The sequence below is a fragment of the Poecilia reticulata genome, chromosome 8 (assembly GCF_904066995.2).
Source record: "Poecilia reticulata chromosome 8, P_reticulata-male-v2, whole genome shotgun sequence".
Lineage (NCBI taxonomy): Eukaryota > Metazoa > Chordata > Actinopteri > Cyprinodontiformes > Poeciliidae > Poecilia > Poecilia reticulata.
Genome location: NC_088837.1, coordinates 8433304 through 8455875, shown reverse-complemented (window position 1 = coordinate 8455875; position 22572 = coordinate 8433304). Strand labels below are relative to the sequence as shown.

The 22572-nt window shown below is 41.2% G+C and overlaps 1 long non-coding RNA gene across 1 annotated transcript; it reads right to left on the bottom strand.

Annotated features, from left to right (window-relative positions):
- Positions 1-350: 350 nt before the first annotated feature.
- LOC103468564 (uncharacterized) lies at positions 351-6864 on the bottom strand. The gene is made up of 3 exons (XR_534235.3): positions 6541-6864; positions 2225-2337; positions 351-634 (listed from the first exon to the last, which is right to left on the bottom strand). It is a non-coding gene; the product is annotated as an uncharacterized LOC103468564 (long non-coding RNA).
- Positions 6865-22572: the final 15708 nt, after the last annotated feature.

Sequence of the window (22572 nt, the reverse complement as noted above, 5' to 3'; positions counted from 1 at the left end):
TTTCTTTGTGTTACAAATAATTTTATAGCCTGGTAGATGTCAAATGTCTTCAAATCAAATCATTGAGTTTGTTTAGGCTACTTCATGTTGTCATGCATGCATAGAGGAGGTTCATGAATACACACACAAATGTTGAGATTTTTTCACATCAGGTGTTGGAAAATGAAAAAGATTTTCCAGCCCACCTGTGTTGTTAGTTATATGTTATATCTGTCCACCAGGTGGCAGGGTTCACCTTCTGTTCAGTTAATAACGCCAAGCTGCTGCAAGGTGTCCCACAAAATACAGACCGAAAGATTTTTTTTTTTAGGTTAAACAGACAATCCTAAAAGATATATTACCAGTGGCTCGCGCTTTCACAAAACGCTTTATTTCTCTTGGGGAAATTCAGTGAAGCATAGCCTCGTCTTTCTACTGTCTGTCTAACCTGCTGCGGTGCGGGTAAGGAGCCATTAGTGGAGCCTGATGCCGAAACGCGAGGAGCTGCACACAGGAGAGTTTCTTCTGTAGTTCAGAGACTGGGGCTGTTTCTGGACCTGAGGGGGAGATTTAATGAAGCTGCATTGGTTCAGGTGTCACTCCTGCAGAGATGGAATCCAGCTCACTCCACTTCATCTCCTTCAGAGAAAAAAAACTGAACAAAAACAAAAGTTCTGTTCCAATTTATTTAGCACTGGTTCACAATTAATTTAATTTTATAGGGCTTAATGCTGCAGCATGTGTATTTTATCAAAATTTGTATTTTACCTATTTGTTAAAGGTGTCACTGTGGCGTATAAGACTCGGCACTAACTGCAGAAATGCACCGCTTTGTCAGAAACAACCAATCAGAGCCAGGAAGAGGGTCAATCCTGCTGTCATCGGTGGCTATGTTAGCATAGCCACCAATGACGGTGGATATAAAATTATGCTGCAACGTTGAGTTATTTCTCCACCATTAGCATATTTAGCAGCGCATACATGAGCTTGATTGACAGCGCTATGACACTTCCCCTGGCTCTGACTGGCAAACATTGGCCGTTGTTTGAGAGGAGCCACTCTCTTTTAACAGGAAGAACTCTTGAACACAACCTGGTTGAGAATGAGTGGTGTGTGTGCGACAGTGTGTGAGTGGACAGGAAGGAAAGACAGAAGAAAAACTACTGGGACAGGAGGACATTCAATGGGACATAAAGTTAAAGGCAGTAACAGCCATGTCAATGGATTCATACAGGAAAGATGAACAGTAAGACTACTTTCAATGCAAACACAGAACAAAGAGAGTATACTCTTAATTTGAGCAGGAATTGCTAATAATATATGCATGGAGAGTAGTAGGAGAAAATAGTAAAGACAGGAAAAGCCACACTAGCTATAGACTTCATCACAGGTTAAAGTACAGTCTTACAGCTAAAAGATCTGGCCCTGAGGAGCACCAAACCTGCAGCCATAAAGCCAAGTGCTCTGTAGAGAACAACTGACTTATTGATTATACAGGACTTCAAGTGTAAAATTAAATTATTATTATTATTATTATGAAGAGAAGATGCATCTGGAGAAGCTCGATTTCTCCTTTTGACTTCCGTCTTAATTTCCATCCTTCTATCCACTGAGGTAATTTTGTATTTCTGTCATATAAGTCTGATTATTAAAATGGGTATTGAGCTTTAACAATTCTTATTGTCACCTTTACATACACTGTTATCAGTAGGACAAAATAAACCTCTTCAGGGAATCCAAGGCAAAAATTTGCCTCGCAGTAGTTTCACTTTTTTAATTTCCCCAGAAACCGCCCACCTGCAAACAAGCAGCAAAATAAAAAAACTGACAAAACTGACTTTCTGATTTATGAGAAAAGAAAACCCATAAAACATATTTATCATTTTCAGGTTTAAAATCACAAAACTTAAGTATGGCAAAGCTCCAATCTTACATCTGTACATTTATCTTTTCTGCCTGTTTGAGTGGATTTGGTTTTTCACTACCTCAAACTCAGCTCTGCTGTTTAACCCACAATATAAGGTGAAATAAACAAACGTTCTGACTTAACAGGATATAGATCTATCATTGCTACAAATAAATAATATGAGTATTTATATTTCGCACTAGGCATAGGTGGATTTCCCATCATGGAAAAAAACCCCCCAGATATGGACAATTTGATCCATCCCAAAAAGAAGGGAGGAAATAATGCATACAGGCCTATATTGTCCTTGCTCCAGGTGACGAAGTCGATTTAACTCACCTAGCCGGAAAATCATGGTTGTCCTTGCAGGACTTGACAAACGTTGCCGTTCTCTCCTCTTTCGAAAACACCGTCAGGCCGGGTCAGAGCCGCTACCATAGGACCTCTCTGTCCTGCTGTGAAGACGAATACTGCAGTGACACGTAGGGGTGACTTCTTTGTTTCGTTTAGCCTTTGGAACTGTACAGTTCATTTCACACTTTAGTTTATTAAAATAAACTGGTTTGCACAGATAAGAGCTCTGGTAGCTTTAGGGGGCGGTTGAGGTGGAAACCTAAGCGCATGTTGAGGTTTTAAGTGAATAATAAATGTTCAAGAACCTCAGTTACAGACATAGAACAGGATTATATTCAACGCTACTGAGAAACGTCTGGCCCAATACTGCCCACGCCAAACACTGCGAGAAGACTTTACTCTCAACATAACAGGAACCATGAGGCACAAGACTGGTTAGCTCTGAGCTTAAAAGCACAAAACTCAAATTCAAGAATATTTTATTCCTCCCAAAGGGAAATAAAATAAAATAAAATGTACTGCTGCCTGGAGATACAGTAATAGATTTTTTTTACGTCCCATCTCTCTATGAGTTTAAACCAGAGGTTCCCAAATTTGGGAACTGGCAGGCTATTTGTGAGGCTGCCTCTTTATTATTACATTGAATATAATTTCAGATTTTTGTAGAACTTTTCTTCAGGTTAACTACAGAAAAGTAATTGTTAGGGAAGCTCAAATGTGGAAAAATTGGACTGATATTAATACGTGATAGTAATACTGTTGAAAAAATAAGGATACAAGCTTATGTCAAATTTTAATTAATCGAGTTTGATGGTCTGATCCTCGGCTGCAGAAGCTGGCTCTCGGGACGTGGAACGTCACCTCTCTGGTGGGGAAGGAGCCGGAGCTAGTGTGCGAGGCTGAGAGGTTCCGGCTAGAAATAGTCGGCCTCACCTCGACGCATGGCTCTGGTTCTGGAACCAGTCTCCTTGAGAGGGGCTGGACGTACTTCCACTCTGGAGTTGCCCACGGTGAGAGGCGCCGGGCTGGAGTGGGCATACTTGTTGCCCCCCATTTGGGCGCCTGTACGTTGGGGTTCACCCCGGTGAACGAGAGTGTGGCCTCCCTCCGCCTACGGGTGGGGGGACGGGTTCTGACTGTTGTTTGTGCTTACGGGCCGAACGGCAGTTCAGATTACCCACCCTTCTTGGAGTCCTTAGAGGGGGTACTGGAGAGTGCCCCTCCTGGGGACTCCCTTGTTCTACTGGGAGACTTCAACGCTCACGTGGGCAATGACAGTGAGACCTGGAGAGGCGTGGTTGGGAGGAACGGCCCCCCCGATCTGAACCCAAGTGGTGTTCTGTTGTTGGACTTCTGTGCTCGTCACGGATTGTCCATCACGAACACCATGTTCAGGCATAAGGGCGTCCATATGTGCACTTGGCACCAGGACGCCCTAGGCCGCAGTTCGATGATTGACTTTGTCATCGTCTCATCGGATTTGCGGCCGTATGTCTTGGACACTCGGGTGAAGAGAGGTGCGGAGCTGTCCACTGACCACTACCTGGTGACGAGTTGGCTCCGGTGGTGGGGGAGGAAGCCGGTCAGACCTGGCAGGCCCAAACGTGTAGTGAGGGTCTGCTGGGAACGTCTGGCGGAGTCCCCTGTGAGACGGAGCTTCAACTCTCATCTCCGGCAGAACTTCGAACACGTTCCGGGGGAGGTGGGGGACATTGAGTCTGAGTGGACCATGTTCTGTACCTCCATTGCCGAGGCGGCCTATCGGAGCTGCGGCCGCAAGGTCGTTGGTGCCTGTCGCGGCGGCAACCCTCGAACCCGTTGGTGGACACCTTCAGTGAGGGATGCTGTCAAGCTGAAGAAGGAGTCCTACCGGGCCTTTTTGGCCTGTGGGACTCCAGAAGCAGCTGATGGGTACCGGCGGGCGAAACGGCATGCGGCTCGGGTTGTCGCTGAGGCAAAAACTCGGGCGTGGGAGGAGTTTGGAGAGGCCATGGAGACAGACTTCCGTACGGCTTCGAGGCGATTCTGGTCCACCATCCGGCGTCTCAGGAGGGGGAAGCAGTGCAGCACCAACACTGTTTATAGTGGGGATGGTGCGCTGCTGACCTCAACTCGGGACGTTGTGGGCCGGTGGGCGGAATACTTCGAAGACCTCCTCAATCCCACCAACATGCCTTCTGTTGAGGAAGCTGAGCATGGGGACTCTGGGCTGGGCTCTCCAATCTCTGGGGACGAGGTTGCCGAGGTGGTCAAAAAGCTCCTCGGTGGCAGGGCCCCGGGGGTGGATGAGATCCGCCCGGAGTTCCTTAAGGCTCTGGATGTTGCGGGGTTGTGTTGGCTAACGCGACTCTGCAATATCGCATGGACATCGGGGGCAGTTCCCCTGGACTGGCAGACTGGGGTGGTGGTCCCCTGTTTAAAAAGGGGACCGGAGGGTGTGCTCCAATTACAGGGGGATCACACTCTTAAGCCTCCCTGGTAAGGTCTATTCAGGGGTCCTGGAGAGGAGGGTCCGTCGGATAGTCGAACCTCGGATTCAGGAAGAGCAGTGTGGTTTTCGTCCTGGTCGTGGAACACTGGACCAGCTCTACACCCTCAGCGGGGTCCTGGAGGGTGCATGGGAGTTCGCCCAACCAGTCTACATGTGTTTTGTGGACTTGGAGAAGGCGTTCGACCGTGTCCCTCGGGGGGCCCTGTGGGGGGTACTCCGGAAGTATGGGGTACCGGGCCCTTTGATACGGGCTGTCAGGTCCCTGTATGACCGGTGTCAGAGTGGTCCGCATTGCCGGCAGTAAGTCGGGCTCGTTTCCGGTGAGAGTTGGACTCCGCCAAGGCTGCCCTTTGTCACCGATTCTGTTCATTACTTTTATGGACAGAATTTCTAGGCGCAGCCGAGGTGTTGAGGGGATCCGTTTTGGTGGCCTTAGGATCGCATCTCTGCTTTTTGCGGATGATGTGGTCCTGTTGGCTTCATCGGAACGTGATCTGCAGCTCTCACTGGAGCGGTTCGCAGCCGAGTGTGAAGCGGCCGGGATGAGGCTCAGTGCCTCCAAATCCGAGGCCATGGTCTTGAGCCGGAAAAGGGTAGAGTGCCTTCTCCGGGTCAGGGGGGTCGTCCTGCCTCAAGTGGAGGAGTTTAAGTATCTGGGGATCTTGTTCACGAATGAGGGAAGAAGGGAACGGGAGATCGACAGGCGGATTGGGGCAGCGTCTACTGTGAAGCGGGCGCTGTACCGGTCCGTCGTGGTGAAGAGAGAGCTGAGCCAAAAAGCGAAGCTCTCGATTTACCGGTCGATCTACGTTCCCACCCTCATCTATGGTCATGAGCTTTGGGTCATGACCGAAAGAACGAGATCACGGGTACAAGCGGCCGAAATGAGTTTCCTCCGCAGGGTGGCTGGGCTCTCCCTTAGAGATAGGGTGAGAAGCTCGGTCATCCGGGAGGGACTCAGAGTAGAGCCGCTGCTCCTCCACGTCGAGAGGAGCCAGTTGAGGTGGCTCGGGCATCTGGTAAGGATGCCTCCTGGACGCCTCCCTGGTGAGGTGTTCCGGGCACGTCCCACCGGGAGGAGGCCTCGGGGAAGACCCAGGACACGCTGGAGGGATTACGTCTCTCGGCTGGCCTGGGAACGCCTTGGGATTCCCCCGGAGGAGCTGGAAGAAGTGGCTGGGGAGAGGGAAGTCTGGGCCTCCCTTCTGAAGCTGCTGCCCCCGGGACCCGACCCCGGATAAGCGGAAGAAAATGGATGGATGGATGGATGAGTTTGATGGATTAAAATGCCACGCCCAAATCAAAAATCAATAAATCTGTTAAATCTGCGCCATAAAATGCTTATTGTATTAAAACATCTGTTTTAATAAGGTTTTATATGGCCTTATCGTATAAAACATCTGTTTTAATAAGGTTATATAAAGTCCTTATTGTAAAAAACATCTGTTTTAATAAGGTTATATAAAGTCCTTATCGTATAAAACATCTGTTTTAATAATGTTATATAAATCCTTATTGTATAAAACATTTGTTTTAATAAGGTTATATAAAGTCCTTATCGTATAAAACACATGTTTTGATTTAAATTAAGCTGTTATCAAAATAAAACAGACAGGATTCTGGAACATTCTATTAAATCAAATGGTGAATAATGAGCATGAAAAGCCCCCCCCCCCACCCTCCCCCCCACCCCCCTTTTCATCATATTAAATTTAAGTTTTTATCTGAATGAGACAGACAGACAGAATTCTGCCAACATGACTTTTGACCCAGTTATTCCCCTCCCCCCCCTAAATGGAAAGTTTTAGACCTGTGCAAATTTGCTGATGTGGCTCCTCCTCACACAGATAGACTCCACCCCCAACTGCTCTTATCCCACTTTTATTAGTTTATGTTTGAACGAGCCAATAGAGATAAAGGGGCGGGGTTTCTGTTTTTCTGTTTTAAATTGATCAAGGAGCAAAATTTTCTGTATACCCTTCATGTTTTAAGTTGAGTTGGACTTTATTGAACGTACTGTAATAAAAGAATAAAGCTACAAACAAAATAAGTATTTATGTTAACTTGGTTTTAACAGTCTCTTAATATTTTCTATAGCCTCATCTATAACTAGCTTAATTTAAATCAAAGCATATGTTTTATACAATAAGGACTTTATATAACCTTATTAAAACAGATGTTTTATACGATAAGGATTTATTTAACCTTATTAAAGCAGATGTTTTATACGATAAGCATTATATGACGCAGATTTAACAGATGGTCGTGTGCGTTAGCATCGATTTATTGATTTTTGATTTGGGCGTGGCATTTTAGTCCATCAAACTTGATTAATTAAAATTTGACATAAGCTTGTATCCTTATTTTTTCTGCTGTTATGTTAGATTTACCAATGTTTTATTTGATCTTTTTTTATTCAATTACCCGATTAATCATAAGAATAATCAATAGATTACTCGATTACTAAAATATTTGTTTACAACAGCCCTATTCACAACAAAAGTGTCGACTTTTAAGAATCACTTGTCAACCTTACACACAAAGACTAAAACATACACCATCATCATTATATGACGACATTAATTAGGAGAAAAATACTTCAACTGAATAAAGATTCTGATTAGTCTCTTCACGACCCCTATAAAAAATAACAGTAAACAAAAGAAGGAAAATATTTATTTAATATTTTGTGATTAAATGACAAGAAGATACAGTAGATTTATCATGCCTGCTTTATGACACACACAAAAACTAAGTTATAATAATGAGAAATGTTTTCTGCCCATAAATGTCTTCCTGAGTAACAGCAGGACTAAAACTGACAGGATTGCAGCTCAAAATGTCAAAGAATTGGCTCAACGTGTGAAAGTTGGAAGCAAAAACGACAAAAAATTATATTTTCTTGATCTCGTCACCAGAAGATGAACTTATTTTGCTTTGAACCTCATTAGGAACAGTTAAGCATTTCACTGCTGCCAAAACATTGTCTACCATCATAAGGGGGGGGGCAGAAATGTTTGTAAACCACTGGGGGGGCCCAGGAAAAAAAGTTTGGGAACCGCTGGTTTAAACCATGAGTATAAAGCAACCTCAGGAAGTACAGATTTTATTCTGTATTTTCGTGTAAAGTTCCAGCTAAGATCTTTGTTTCAGTATTTCTTCCACACCTCTGACATGCTCAGCATCACTCAGAGACTTTCTTCAAATAAAACTCTTTTTATTTTTTGGGGGGGAGCGACATATGGGAAAACAGATTTGCTGTTGGAGCCAAAGTGACTCTTACTCCAGCAGAGAAAGGGTCTGAGGGGGCAAAACCATGAAGCAAAAACACCAGTGAAGTAAAAAGACTTTACTGTTTTATTGCTGATCTTTGTTGGTTTTAAGATGTTTGTCTTTTGACTTATAGATAATTAGCAATGCAGCCAACCTTTGTGCCTTTGTGTGTTTAATAATACCGTTATTTCTGAATTGCATGTAACTAATTTGATTGGTTGATAAAGGTTAATGTCATGTAGTGGTATATCTAGAGTCACCTCACATTAAAATGATTTCAAGTAACAAACTAACCGAATATAAGATTCAAAAATAAGTTTTGTTTCTGCTTGTGTCACAGGAGTTTTAATGAACACTAGAGTTTATTAGATAAAGGAAAGAAAGGACATTCTTTCCAGGAAAGGACTTAGTGTGAGCTCTCCTGAAAGGTTTATTCATGGAACAGCTTCCTTGTCATTTAGCGTTTAAATCCGTAATTAACAGATTAATGTACCGTTATTGAAGCTTGCCCCGTCGTTTTAAGAAAGGAATAATTAACTTTGTGCAGGATGTGGGTCAAGTTCACTTCGAGGTGACTGTGGAAGTCTGAATCTGAAGCGTAGCAGGTTGAAATAAACCAGTCAAATGGTTGGGAATTGCATAACCCTACTAAATTATCCAGAACTAAACCAGATTTATGGGCACGCATTTTGTCGAGAGAGAGAAACATATTTGTTCAAATATTACGTAGAAACACACACACACGCACGCACGCACTCACACACACACACACACACACACACACACACACACACACACACACACACGCACACACACACACACACACACACGCACACACGCACACACACACACACACACACACACACACACACACACAGCCTCTCTGAGTAACAGGCTCTTTCTTGTGCTGTCACAATGCTTGTCTCTACATCTAATTAGGTTCAGTCTCAGAGGAGTCTGGCTAAATGTTCGAAGCTACATCAGTAAGTGTGATGATTATTCTTGTCCAGTCATGCTTGCTCCGACATGGACTTATCTCTGCTGCGTCAGTTTGAATGAGTGTCAATTTGTTGCAGTAGGCTTTTTGCTTTTTATCTCTTCTTTTCTCTCGACAGCTCATCTCCATTTAGATCTTTTGCCTTCCTATATAAATCTCCTTTGCCATTCAGCCTCTCTTGCCTCAGTCTTGCCAAGCATGCTTCTATTTTTTTCCCCCATTCATGTCTTTCCTGCTTTCCCCCTCCGAATATCATGCCATTCCTTTCCTCTTTGACTGATTTGCTCCCTTCTCTTCTTTTTCTTGGCATTCTTGATTGCCTGTGGGTTTTTTTTAATATGCCGCAAGCTCCCTTGCTTTTCAAACCTCCTCAAATTTATTTTCTCCTCCTTATCCGACTTCTTTACCTCTGATCGTATTCATATTGTACTAACTACACTGAGTTTCTCTGGCGAAAATTAAAAAAATACAAAAAGCATTTGAAGAACAAATCCCACCACTCGCATCCCAGTACACCGTAATGGCACACTTAATAATCTGAACTTTTAGATATTGTGATTGTCTTCGCTCCTCTTGTTATGTGAACAAACACTGAACCTGTGTTTGGTTTTCTATTCTATTTTGGTGTCCGTTCTGCACAAGAACTATTATAGTAGCATCATTTTTATCCACATTTTCATTTTGCTTCAATGTTTAGGAAAAGAAAACAAAATTCCCCGGTTGTATTACTCATTCTGTTTCACCCAGCACTTTCATTGAACACCTCTGCACGCCTTCCTGCCGTTTTTTTCCTTCTACATCCCAACTTGTCATCTGCCTCCACGGGTAACCAGCTAGGGACGAGCCACCAGCTGTCCGGGTCAGCCGTACCTCTGCACCGCGCGTCTGAAACGGGACAAGTGTCACGTCCTTGCATAAAATACACGGATGCATAAATACACAGAGACATGTGAACTGTCTTCAAGAACTTCTGCCACATCACTCACTATTTCCACATGCGAGGCCTGACCTTGGCTTGCGCCATCTGGATGAAGTGTGTGCGCTGGAGAGGACATGCATGTACCTGGAAATCTTCCTGCGTGGAGGAGCTCTTTGTGCCCTGGACTGGTGCAACGCTTGACCTCAACTGGTCAATCAAAAGTTTATCTCAAAGGTGCAACAGCAGGGGTAGGCAACATGGACTTGAAGATCGTCACAATATTTGGCGGTACTATTATGTTAATGAAAGTGACGATAAGAGCTATATTATTTTTCGTATTTATTATATATTATTATATTATATTATTATATTATTTTTTGTATTTTTCGGACTATAAGCCACTTAAAAAAAAGAAGAAAAAAAACTGTCAATGCGGCTTATAATAAGATGCGCTCTATAGTCTGGAAAATACGGTATTACATTTTTTTTTGATTGTGTGTCACAGCAATTGCATCCCCACAGACGCAAATTCTGCTGAAAAACATTCCCATTTATATCATTAATCTGCGCATAGTAACTGCATTTTCCAATGTGTTGGTATTTACTGAAGCTTACAGTCAACAAACAGTGAAGAAAATAGTAAAATGATGAATCTTGACAATATTAATTTTTTTTGGGTGAGGGGGTTGAACATTGTTAATTGAAATTGACAAAGTCAACAATGAATCAAAGCTCAGGAAATTTATCACAATAACTGATAAACAATACGATGTGACACAATAAATGCAATACTATATTTATTCATTCATTTTACTTCTTTTTCTTTTTCCAATAAGTATATTATTATTATTCCTAGTTACCTTCTACGTGCCTTCAACGAAAATATGACATATCCCATTTACACCAGCTGTCTTTTTTATTTTTTTCTTACTTCCCAGCTTTCATAAAACTTACCATATTCCTTTAGCAAAGGTTCTGGTAGCAGATTCTGTCACCATGTCCTCTGTCTGACATGGATGCTATTGAGTGGGTCTGAAAAGATCTCTTTGTGTGGATAAAAACTGTAAGAACAAATTTCAGACCTGGTAAAATGGTGTGACACGCCAAGCATTGAATGCATGACGAGGAGTACACACAGGAGAGTTAGCTGCGAAGAGGCTTTGTTTGTTAAGAGAAGAAGTGCTCTGACAGTAGAAATTGTTCCGTTAAAAGATGATGTGCTCCTCCGGGAACGCAAGGCCAAAGTGGAAAAAAAAAAAAAAAAAATCTGGAACAAAGATAAAAGCTATTACGACAGAGCTCTTCCTAGTTAGTAATCACAACTGTTTAAAATCCACCCAGCTGTTTTTGATCGTCGTTCCAGGCAGAACGCCTCCGGGGCAGATTCAAGGCAGCAGCAGTACCGTTTGTGCCAACGTGGAGCCCTCTGGTTAAAATGTCCTGTGAAATAAATCTAATTTAGGCTAAAATTTTATTTCACTGGTTTGAATAGAATCCAAACGTCTCACTGAAGCTGTCTAACTGTAATTGGTGATATACACACTACTTTGACATAAACATGCTGTACCCACAACTAAGATTACAAATAAAGTTGTCCATATAAGCCTTCGCGGATAAGATTTGGTGATTTGTTTTCGCTCTGTTATGGTCAGTATTATATCTAAGAGTAGCAGAATAATTGAATGAATCATCAATAAAGCGAACAGCCATGTAGCTTTATGTTACCACTTTAATTTTACATACATAAATACACAATATATTAAACTGAGTCATCAGAAGGATATAATATGTTTGTGTTCAAAACTAACATGAATTTCAGAAGGTCTGCATTTGGTACCAGAGTTTGAAATATTAATTAGCTAAGAAAATGCTAGCTTACATTGTTAGCATTTTTAGCTAACACTGGAAATGACAGGACGGTTTTCCTACTTTAAATCTGTACCAGAAGCTTTATTATTATGCTCAGTTTTCAACTGTGAGCATAATTCGATTTTAGAAGTCAAAAAACACCAACACAGATGGTCACACATCCTCTTCTGCGAGTTAAAAATAGTAGGAATGTAACCCACAACTCCTGCAGCACCTCCCACATGCACAGACAGATATGCATAATCTATCCTGAGATTTTAAGGAAAAGACAAAATTGCTTGTGTTTCTGGAAGATTTTTTTAATTCGGTGTCCCAAATGATGGAGACGCCACACCAACACAGACGCACACAAACTGTGACAGAGGGGTTTGTCCACTTTCGTAGACATGCAGTTGAGTTGTGGAAACTCTCCAAAGGCATGATTTCCCCAGATGACCAGTTTTAAAAAGAGGAGGCCAAGGTGAGACACTGACAGGTGGGTCCTTTGCAGTTGCTGTCCACATGCCCCAAAGATTAAAAGTGCGTTATCTGACTGTTGAGGCAAGCTGTGTTGTTTGACCTTTAGGAAAAAATTCCAACAGCGACTTTAGCTGTCAAGTTGAAAGGTTAAAAGAGTCTACGAAACAAAAATGTAATGCATTAGAACGGTGGAGAAGAGAAGAGGGGGAAAAGACTAATTTAAAGGATTTGGAAATAATTTCAAACGATATGCTTAAAAATGTCACATGTTTGGAGATTTACAAACATTAGAGTGAAAGAGTCCACAGAAAAAGAGGACGAGTGGAAAAGTTATTGTGCCCCTTTTCAATAGGAGACTGCTTCAATGTCAACCCAAGGTCGTTTTTCTCCACCAGAAATGCAAATTCTCAAAAGTCAGTCAAATGCTCTTAGGCGGTAAGTTGCAGTATTCTTCCTTTGCAAGAATCAAGGTGGTTTTTGCTTTAAAGGATTTAGAAATAGGTCGTGTTTCTTTACAGCATTTTTTTTTTACATCGACAGTTTCAGTCCCTTCATTCTCAACTTATTTTGATTATGAAAAGGAACCATCTGCCGCAAGGCTGTTTTGTTCCGGCAGTCCGGGGGAAGTTTCATACTTCATCAAGCAAATGTATTTTCTTACCATCTACTCCTGGTGTATGTTAAGAAAATGTCGTTTTATGTCCTTAATAAGTTATACGGAGTGACTCTAAGGTCAAAGCACAAGCCATAAATCCATGACTAATGTTATAATTATTTACTTCCAGATTTTATAAACAAAAATAATTGATCACAAAACAAAATAAACTGTTAAGCAGTATTTATGGGATTCTTGGTTATAAAACTGATCCAATACCACTTATGAAAAAAATATGTATTCTAAAAAAGAACATTTCACTGACGATACCTGTAAAATGATGATTAAAGTACAAGTATTGATTTCCACTCCAGCTTCTTGTTATAGACAAGGTTTTTAAAAAGCGTGCTTAGAAACAACAACTAACTCCAGATGGAGTGTACTCTGACTACTGATGTCAAACCAGGCAGTCAGATTTGGACCTGGACTATTCCACAGGAACGCTCTTATTTAACCCTTTCTTGCATAGTGGTCACTACAGTGGACAGCTGTCTAAAAGCCATTTATTTTCTTGTGCTTCTTGTGGATTTTCATGTTATAAATGCACACAGACCACTGAAGTGGACACTAATGCATCATAAAATACACTATCAACTACTGGCCATCACCTGCAAATGCAAGAAATTATTTTTGCTATATCCAATATGGCCGACAGACAACAAAAGCATGCCGACCGACCCGATCCCTCCTTCTACTGTAGACGACTCTTGCAGGTCGTCTACAGATAACCTCTAAAGATAACCTCTAAAGAACAATACTACTGATGTATTTTTCAAATATCAACTTTGTATGTGGAGAAAATTACAATTGATCACCTAAAAAGAATTAAAAAAATGTTTTACAAATTTTTTTCCCCTACCTTTTATTTTGCCTTAAAAAAATACAAAAGATTGGAAAAAAAAATCCTGACACAAAGGATCATAATTCATGCATGAAAGGGATAAAAGTCTTATGAACTGGGTGACCAATATAGAGCTGTAAACGGTTAAAGGGTATTGGAATAACCCCCCATTATTTCACACAGTGCAAGAGATCCCACATTGACACTTTCCCATCCATAAACTCTGTTTTGGTCTTGCCCTACATCTTCTCTTCAACTCCTTTGGGGTTTCGGGTTTTTCTCCCGCGCAATAGTCGGGGCTGGCAAACTCAATTGGCTGCTTCTCCACGTAAACAACTCTCCCACTGGCATGATTACTCATCCTACCAGACGATGAAAAGACCCCGAACGTCCCAGCAGATATCAGTTAGTCAACACGGCATTTGAAACCAGCGTGGAAAAGGCAAGACGTTCTGCCTCAGGGAGAGGTTGTAATACCAAAAGCAGTCAAAAACATTTTGGCGCTGATCTTAGGAATGAAAAATTCACTCTAAAACTGAGCTGGAGTTTATTCTGTAATCAGTTTCTCATTCATGTTGATCCAAAGCTACTTTTGTGATCCATAAACATGTAACTGTTTTAGTCCATATTCAAATTAAAAAAATACTTTATGGAACCCAAGGGGAAATTAAATATATGGTGTTAGTCTGCCAACAAAAACAAATATAAAAGGCAGAGAAGAACTGCCAGTGTCAACACAAGTTTAAACATTTCTTTTTTATTCCTATCTGCATATTAGTCAGATTTACTCCTACTTAAAGTCTCAGTTTATAACCCCTAATTTAGTTCATGTACAATATATTGTTTCTCTAAAAATTTATCAGAGTTCTTAAACTTGGCACTTTTGACTTCTTATTTTCTCTGACTGTTAATATGACATCCCATTTCTTTAAAATACCCCCCCATAAAAATAAAAATATGTGTTGACAATACTGTAACTGTACATTTGCTTTGTCCACAGTCACCAAATCCATCCAGAACAGAATATTAGGCATTTGGTGGAATCGGACATTCACATTCTTGATGTTCAGGCAACAATTCTACCATGAAAGGGACCAAAATCTCTTGACTGATGTTTACAACACTTTGTTGAATCCATGGGTGTTTTCACTCCTGCTAGTACGGTAAGCTCAGTTCGATTGGGGCCACATTTGTAGCATGTTCTGCTGATGCGGTTCGCTTTCACACTTGACGATGTAAAACGAGTTCAAGTCCTTGAGCCACTCGCCTGAGGTGGCGCTGCAACAAGAACCACTGAAGAAAACGGCACATAAACCTCTGAAGAAGTCACTGAGCGCAACTTCCTCCTTTACGAAATGTGAACAAAACTTTGATTTTAGCGGTGCAGGTGCTAAAGTCGTGCATTTGTTTTGTTTGTATTTACCCAGAATGCCCTGCACTTATAGTCCGCTTCCTGCTTTTGGAGCGACCTCCAGTCTGCTTTGCATTCACATGTGCATTCAGACCGCACTACAGTTCACTTCAGCCAAACCGAGACTTAGGCTTTTATGCTGTTTACACCTGCAGCAGAGTTCAATTACGCACTCACCCCTCCCCAATTGAACAAATCTTTATACGCAAACGAACTAAAGCCAACTAAACAAAACAATTAAGGTCCTTCTGAAGGCAAAAACGGGTTTAAGCCAGTACAATCAAGACGAGTCTTAAAAAGCAGACAGTGAGTGTAAAGTTGAAATAAAATCAGAAACACACTCGTTCGGTATGTATCGTTTCACAAAAGCCGCTTTGCGTGAAGAAAGTGTATCGCCGATGAAGTTGGCGTGAGTTGAGGACCCTGTTGACAAAAACCTACATGAGACCCCCTTTCGTGCTCGACACTAATCTACAACCTAGCAATCTTTGTTCACTGCAGTGGGGTTGGAAACAGCTCTGATAGCATAATAACAGCCAAAACTGTAGCGCAGTTGTTTCAAGTGGATAAATTTAGCAGCTGGGTGCATGAGAAGTTTGCATATCTTCTCAGATGCGAGCAAAGAGCCAGGGAACTACAAAGAGCTGAGCCTTTGCTGAGCAGTTGATTTTACTTATGAGCTGAAAAAGCCTTGAGCGACTCAGTGACAACACACTGAGCAAAAGATACAGAGAGGCACACAGAAGAAAAAAAAACCCAACTAAAGATGAGTCAAGAGAACGAGAGGACGGGGACACAAACAGAACACACAGGGAAACAGACCTAGGGGGGACGGATACTCACATACATAAATAAACACATCAAGTATAGAAGAGATCCAGATCTTTGCACTGTGCTTTCAACCCATCGCCGACCCCCTTTCTATTGTTCTGCACATTTTTCACGCTTATTCATCGTTTTGCGGCATTCTCCGCTGCTGTTCGTCATACCGTTTCGGAGCCGTAAACAACCTGCGTGATTTCACGCTTCTTCTTGCAGAGAGACAAGAGGGGTGGGGTGTGGGGAAAAGAAAAACAAAGAGAATCTGATACGGCGACACCGTGAGCTGCAAGTATCTCCGACTTTGTATTCCGCAGCTGTCAAGTGTTGTTGTCTTAATTGGAGCCCAACTCAGCTCGTTGCAGCAGTCAGATCCTCTCAACCCGACCTCAAAAAACAGCATCCACTCAGCCTCTCGGTTTATCCGACTGCACACTCTGGCGAGCAGAAGGAGAAAGACATCTGCAGGGAGGGACGCAGTGAAAGAGTCTCTTTGCAAATACACACAATGAAGAGTTGAGTAAATTGGTTAAAAGATTGCGCCATGGTGCTAAAATTCTGAGATTTCGCAGGTGGGAAAGTTAAATTGTCTCGCAGTGATTCTTCACCTTCTCTCAACTCGCAGTCTCCATATTTTTCATTCATCATGAGTATTATGGGAAATGCTTTCACCAATACACGCCATAGATAATTTCCGTTCCATACTGGATGAGAACGTGGTCAAATACTAATCCTACAATGCGTACGTCTAAACAAGCAGTTGTTTGCTCAGCAGAATAACCCTGAAGCTCATTTCAAGCCCCCATGTTTGTCTGGAACTGCCTTTAGGATTCCAAGATGCCTGGGTACAAAAAAAGCAAACAAACTGAGAATATAATTAAATATATTTCTCAGTGTTAGAAATCTGTCCCATTTTGCCTGGCTTTGTGGTACGGTAGCACTGATGATTGTGGACCACTGGGAGAAATCCCTCTCTAAGATGTTGCTGGGGTAGCTGGTCTATTACCAGTCATCCTTGGCATTAACATTGGCATTTCACATGAAGCACAGTAAAATTATGATTTCTGTTTAATCAACATTTTCCCAGCTGTAGAACTTTATATTATTCGAGTTGTTGTGGATATACATTATTCTCTTGGATAAAACGAACTGGTGGTTGCTTCCTTGCTTAAAGCTTGAATCTTTATAAGATAGAAGTTGGAAAGACAGTTTGCTATCTTGCAAAACAGGAACCCATTTGTTAGTTACACCATCATGCATGAGACTGATGCAGCAGAAGCTCTGATTTATGAGCTTGTAGTGACTATCCATTGGTCAAAAACAGACAAAGCGTCCATCAGACTTTGTCTACATTGTCAGGTCTGGTGTCTCTCATCTTCCTCTTTACAATGTTCTAGAAGTTCTTTAGGTCAGTATAGTTTGCTGTCCAATTAATTGATTTATTGTCATGGTCAATATATCAGACATTTGTACCTGTACAAGGTGGACCAACAGCAGTTGGTAACCCTCCTCCTGAAATCATCATTGGACCTCAAACAACTTGGATTCTGGACCTCTACACTCTTCCTTACTATTTACTGTGCCACTGCAGTCTTTGGATGCTTGCTTTTCACTTGCGTCATGTGTGGAAATTGCCGTTTAGAAATTCGGCCTCCACACCTAGTGAACCAGAACCTAGTAGAGAAGAAAAGTTTGTATTTCTTCAAGGCATTTGAAGAATAATTATGCTGCCATCCTGCTTTATTGTCCTTTTGCCTCAGATCAAGATCAACCCGTCATGTTGATCAATTCATGACAAAATGCAAGCGAATGCTAGATTCATGAGTTTGATTTTTGCAACTGCCCTCTGCCAAAGAAACAAACTGCACTGTCAACATGAATAAATAAGTGCCTACAGCTGCATTAGCATTGGTGCTGAGAAATTCAGGACTCATTTCTATAATTTAGGTCTCTGATTTCTCATGTGGGAGATAGATATTCAACAATAATCATTGATTGATTGTTGAATGCATAGCAATTTGTATTGGGGACTGAGATGAATAAATAAAGTATACTAAAAGGTAAATGCAAATATTATAATGTGCATTTACCTTTTTTCATTTATGCAGGTAGCTTTAATGAAATATTTATTTGAAATACCAAGAGTGTTGCAGCGATGTTAACATATGTGCAGAGTTTCATCCCTTGCCATCTTACACACACGTCTCTGTTTATTTATATTTTCAGTCTCCAGCGTCTCTTGAGTGGAATGTCTCATGTGTAGGGTGATCATCATATCATTATACGTTAGTTGATCTGTGGAAAGAACTTAAATAGTAGTGCAAGGTTTATGCTTTGCGTATGTATTTTCTATATTGCGCTGCTTAAAAAGCCTGACGAACTTTGTGTGTTTTCATTTTACTGAACTATCTGTACTTGACCTTAAGTATTATCAGATCGTACAGCACAGAGATCATTTGATCTTTTACTTATGCAGTCAATCAGTCAGTCACTTTGCTCTTTATGTTGGAGCAGTTTGATTAAATCACTGCAGAGAGCAGGTTAGTTATTGTGAATAAGCAACATAAAAGCGTTAGATGAGTCAGATAAATGGTGGTAATTGAGTGTAAAAATTGCAGCTCCAGCTACAGAGAGAGGTTTTAATGGTGCTATATTAATTCAAAGTGACTCTGAGCAAGCAGAGATGAAGAGTGGCAGAGTTTAATCATGATTAATATGCGTTTGCGCAACAATGATTTGTGCTGTGCCGTAAAATATATACTATTGGTTAACTTTGTCACAGGAATGTAAAACTTTTAAAAAATAAAACAAAGGAAATAATACATCGGTTTTAATACCACTGTTTTAATGATTACAGAACACTATTACCCCCAATGCTAACAGGGGGCTCATATTCTATACAACACCCAAAACAGACAAATTTGGACACCCAACTCTATCAGTTTTGGTGTCTACTAAAACTGACAGATGGAGTATTGATTACAGGAGAAGCCAAATACGGAGGAGCTGCTGAGATCCAGAGCTTAGATGGTGGAATCTGTTGACAGGAGGACTACTGTTAATCCCCATTTTTACGACCGAAAACGACTCAACAATATATTCCTACTGGTGCCAAAGATGAAGTATGGGACACAGCCTCCACATAAGGTAAGTGGTAAAGACAAGAACAAAACAAAAAGTTGTGGTTCAACAAAAAATTAGTTTTACAAGATGTTAAAGTGTTTTCCCCTCATGCTTTTTTAAATGCAAACATTATCTGCAAAAGTACAGGTTTTTAAAAAAATAATTTTAAAAGGAAATCCCCATTTTAAAAATGCTCAACAGAAAATGTCACATAAAAACCCTGCAAACAGTAAATTAAGTTTAAGCTTCAAGAGTTAGCGGACGTGACAAGCCTGCAGCTAGCTTGTTCTCTAGCCTCATTTCTTTGCGTCTCCTGGCAACTGGTTGCTGACAAAACGGTCAGGATATATTTATCCTGCTGCATATATCTCAGTGGCTCTGGGACTTTCATGAAGCTTCAAGTTATTTAGTTTTTTGGGGGAAGACGTTGGTGTTTCAGAAAGTTTTTTCGCTGGGGCTGATCGATTCATTTTTTTTCTGTGTTGAAAGTGGCAGCGAGCTGACGCAGAGCTGAACTCCGTGTAACAAGGTAACGGCGGCTACGGGAGCCGCAGCAACCAAAACACTACAGAAGCTACTGTATATCTTTACTTTATCGCACACAGAAGCTAATTCTGTAAAATTCCATCCAGTCCATACTGTAAGCCAGTTGACCAGCTGCTTCTTTGTTTTTATGACGTTCAGCCATGTTTGCCTCCCCTTTTACAACTTGAATATTGCTGCATGCGTGAAGGCGGGGTGATGTATTTACGCCATAAAATTAGCATATAAAGATAACATTTATTTTCTCCAAGGAAGCTTTTTTTTTTTTTTTACCGGTATCATAGTGGTATCGGTACTGTACGGAAGAGGATTAGGGCCACTGAAAAACAAACCCATACAGTTCTGACTTTAATCTCAGAATTCTGACTTTTTTCTCAGAATTCTGACTTTAATCTCAGAATTCTGAGATTAACAGTTGCCAGAACAGTTTTATTTATTTTTTCCCCTAATCATCTTCCGTAGTACTGCCCATATGAACGAGTAAGGGTGAAATTTTCTGTCTTAATCCAATTTGAATATGTGGTAAGACATTAAAATGTATGTTCAAAGATGCTCTGCATTCAACTTAAGAGAACTAGAGCTTTTTTACATAGAAAAAAGATTAAACACTGCAGTTTGCATATATATACATATAAAGATAGTAAAAACATAAATCAAAACTTGCAGATATAATTGCAATGAATGTTATGAACTTACGGGGACAGAATAAAAATGCAAACCACACTGTAGATTTTTTGTTGTAAAAAATGTTCAGAAAAATCATTTTTCCTTCCACTCCACAACTATACAATACTTTGTGTAGATATGTCACATGCAATCCCCATTAAAGACATAAAAATCTTTGAGACTGCCGTGTCTCAAAGTGAGGAAACGATCAAGGGCTGTGAATAGTTTTCAAAGACATTGTTTTAGTCTAACAACACCACAGCAGTCACTGGCACTCAATGACAAAAAAAATTATATCGTGACCTAAATTTAATCTGAATGAATTTGTTCAAACCCTTATGATTCATTACACTGAATAAATAAAGGCTTTTGTCAGTGGATGCCTGTTGAAATATTTGTGGAAAATAATTGGCTATATAGGAGCAACGGGAAACAAAACATAGCAAAAAAAGACATAAAAAAAAGAACGAATTTAATGGAGTATATGTGGAGAGCCTCTACCGAGCTCCAGCATGTAAACAGCAGACTCCCAGTAGGTCACCTCAGACTGAATGTGAAGAAAACACACTCAGGAAAGCTCAAAGGAAATACAGTTAAAAGGTATGAGAGGAGGGGGAAAAAACCCGCTTCAGACACTCAAGGATTGTGATTTATCTTCAGCCGACAGAGAGAATGGCCTGCTTCGGTTCACGATGAATGGTTCACTGCCTCAGTTAGCGATTGGAAATCAAACGCGTTACGTCCGAAGAGTTAATTTAAAAGAGCACGAAACAGAAGCACATAAATTCACTCTACGTTTGATTCTCAGCTGATTTTAGTATGTTGCTGCCACATACAGAATCATCATGAATGAACCCCATCCCCATGATTCTTCTTATGTCTAATTAATTTTCTTCTGGATGACCGGACAATCCATCTATCAGTATCTATGTGCGGCGGCCGCCTACCTCCCCATCTTCTACCCATTCCCTTTTTAAGAGGATGCATTGATTAGCTCATGTCAACATTTAATAAAGTGGTAATCAGTTGAGATTTTTTTTTATTGTGCTCGTATTGAATCTTAAGCCGACATTTTAAAAAAAAAACGTAAATCAGATTTTTTTTATGGCATTAAGTACAGGTGCAAATGCAAAGAAAGCTGAGTTACACAAACTTCTGATAAACGAGGTTGACGGAGGACGCTGGGCCAGTGATAGATGAGTGGCACTGATGTTTTCTAATTTCCTTTTGTTATATTGCCTGCGACTACTGAGGCAGGGCGCACCCGCTGAAGAGGCAACCAGCAGAAAACTAGTGGCACCAGGCAGTAGATTTCCTGCCAGATAACAGCGGAAGCGATGGCGAATGAGATTTAGATGGATAGATGGAGCATGGGAGTGTTCCCTCCCGGAGAGGCTTCCGCTTTAATTGAGTTTATGAAGCAGTGGACGCTGCAGATTGATTGAGGACATCCATCTCGAAGTGCCGTGATCTCTATGGGACACCGCCTTCGTTCTCCTTCTCAATCTTTCACCTGATCTTGCTCCTCTACCTTTATTCCTCGTCTATCCATCTCACTTACCGGGTCGGATTTCTCCAGACTCTTGCCTTCGTTCTGACTATTTCTCTTCATTCTAAAGATCCCTCCGTCTCCCTCTGCCTCTTTTCAACTTCCTCCCCTCCAAAGAAATTAAAATAAAAAATTTGCAAAATCTAAATAAGTCCAACGCAGCGCTGGGGATCGGTTTGTTTTGGCTGGAGGGGGAGAGTCAGTGTGCTATATTGGTTCAGACAGCGGCACCAGTTGAGTCTGATCAGCGCGACTAAATCAAGTTACTGATCTGTCTCTGGAACTTCCTGTTAGACATGACATCAGCGGTGGAGATAGAAGACAGCTCTAGTCGGATGGAGCAGAGTCAGATAAGATGGCATTTTCTGGGAGAACTTTAAACTCCAGCATCCAAACTTCAACTCACTGGTTTTAAAGTTATATTCACACAGAAAGAAGCACCAGCTTCTCAAATAATCCCATTTGTTCAGGCGCTTTTCACGCTGTATTTAGGTGGAGCTTTCAGCGCCTCCAACAGCAGCTTCAGCCTTAGTTCTCTTGGAGGATTGGGTCTAGAGAAGTCAGAAATTGCTTTAAAATTGTGAACCTGAAGTCTTTTTTTCACGTTGACTTTTAAAGAATTATTATAGTAACATTATGTTCTCTTTCCTTCTCTTCCTCTTTGCTCTCCTCCCTCTTTCTCATAAACACGATACCTTCAAAGCATCTATTTGAAAGT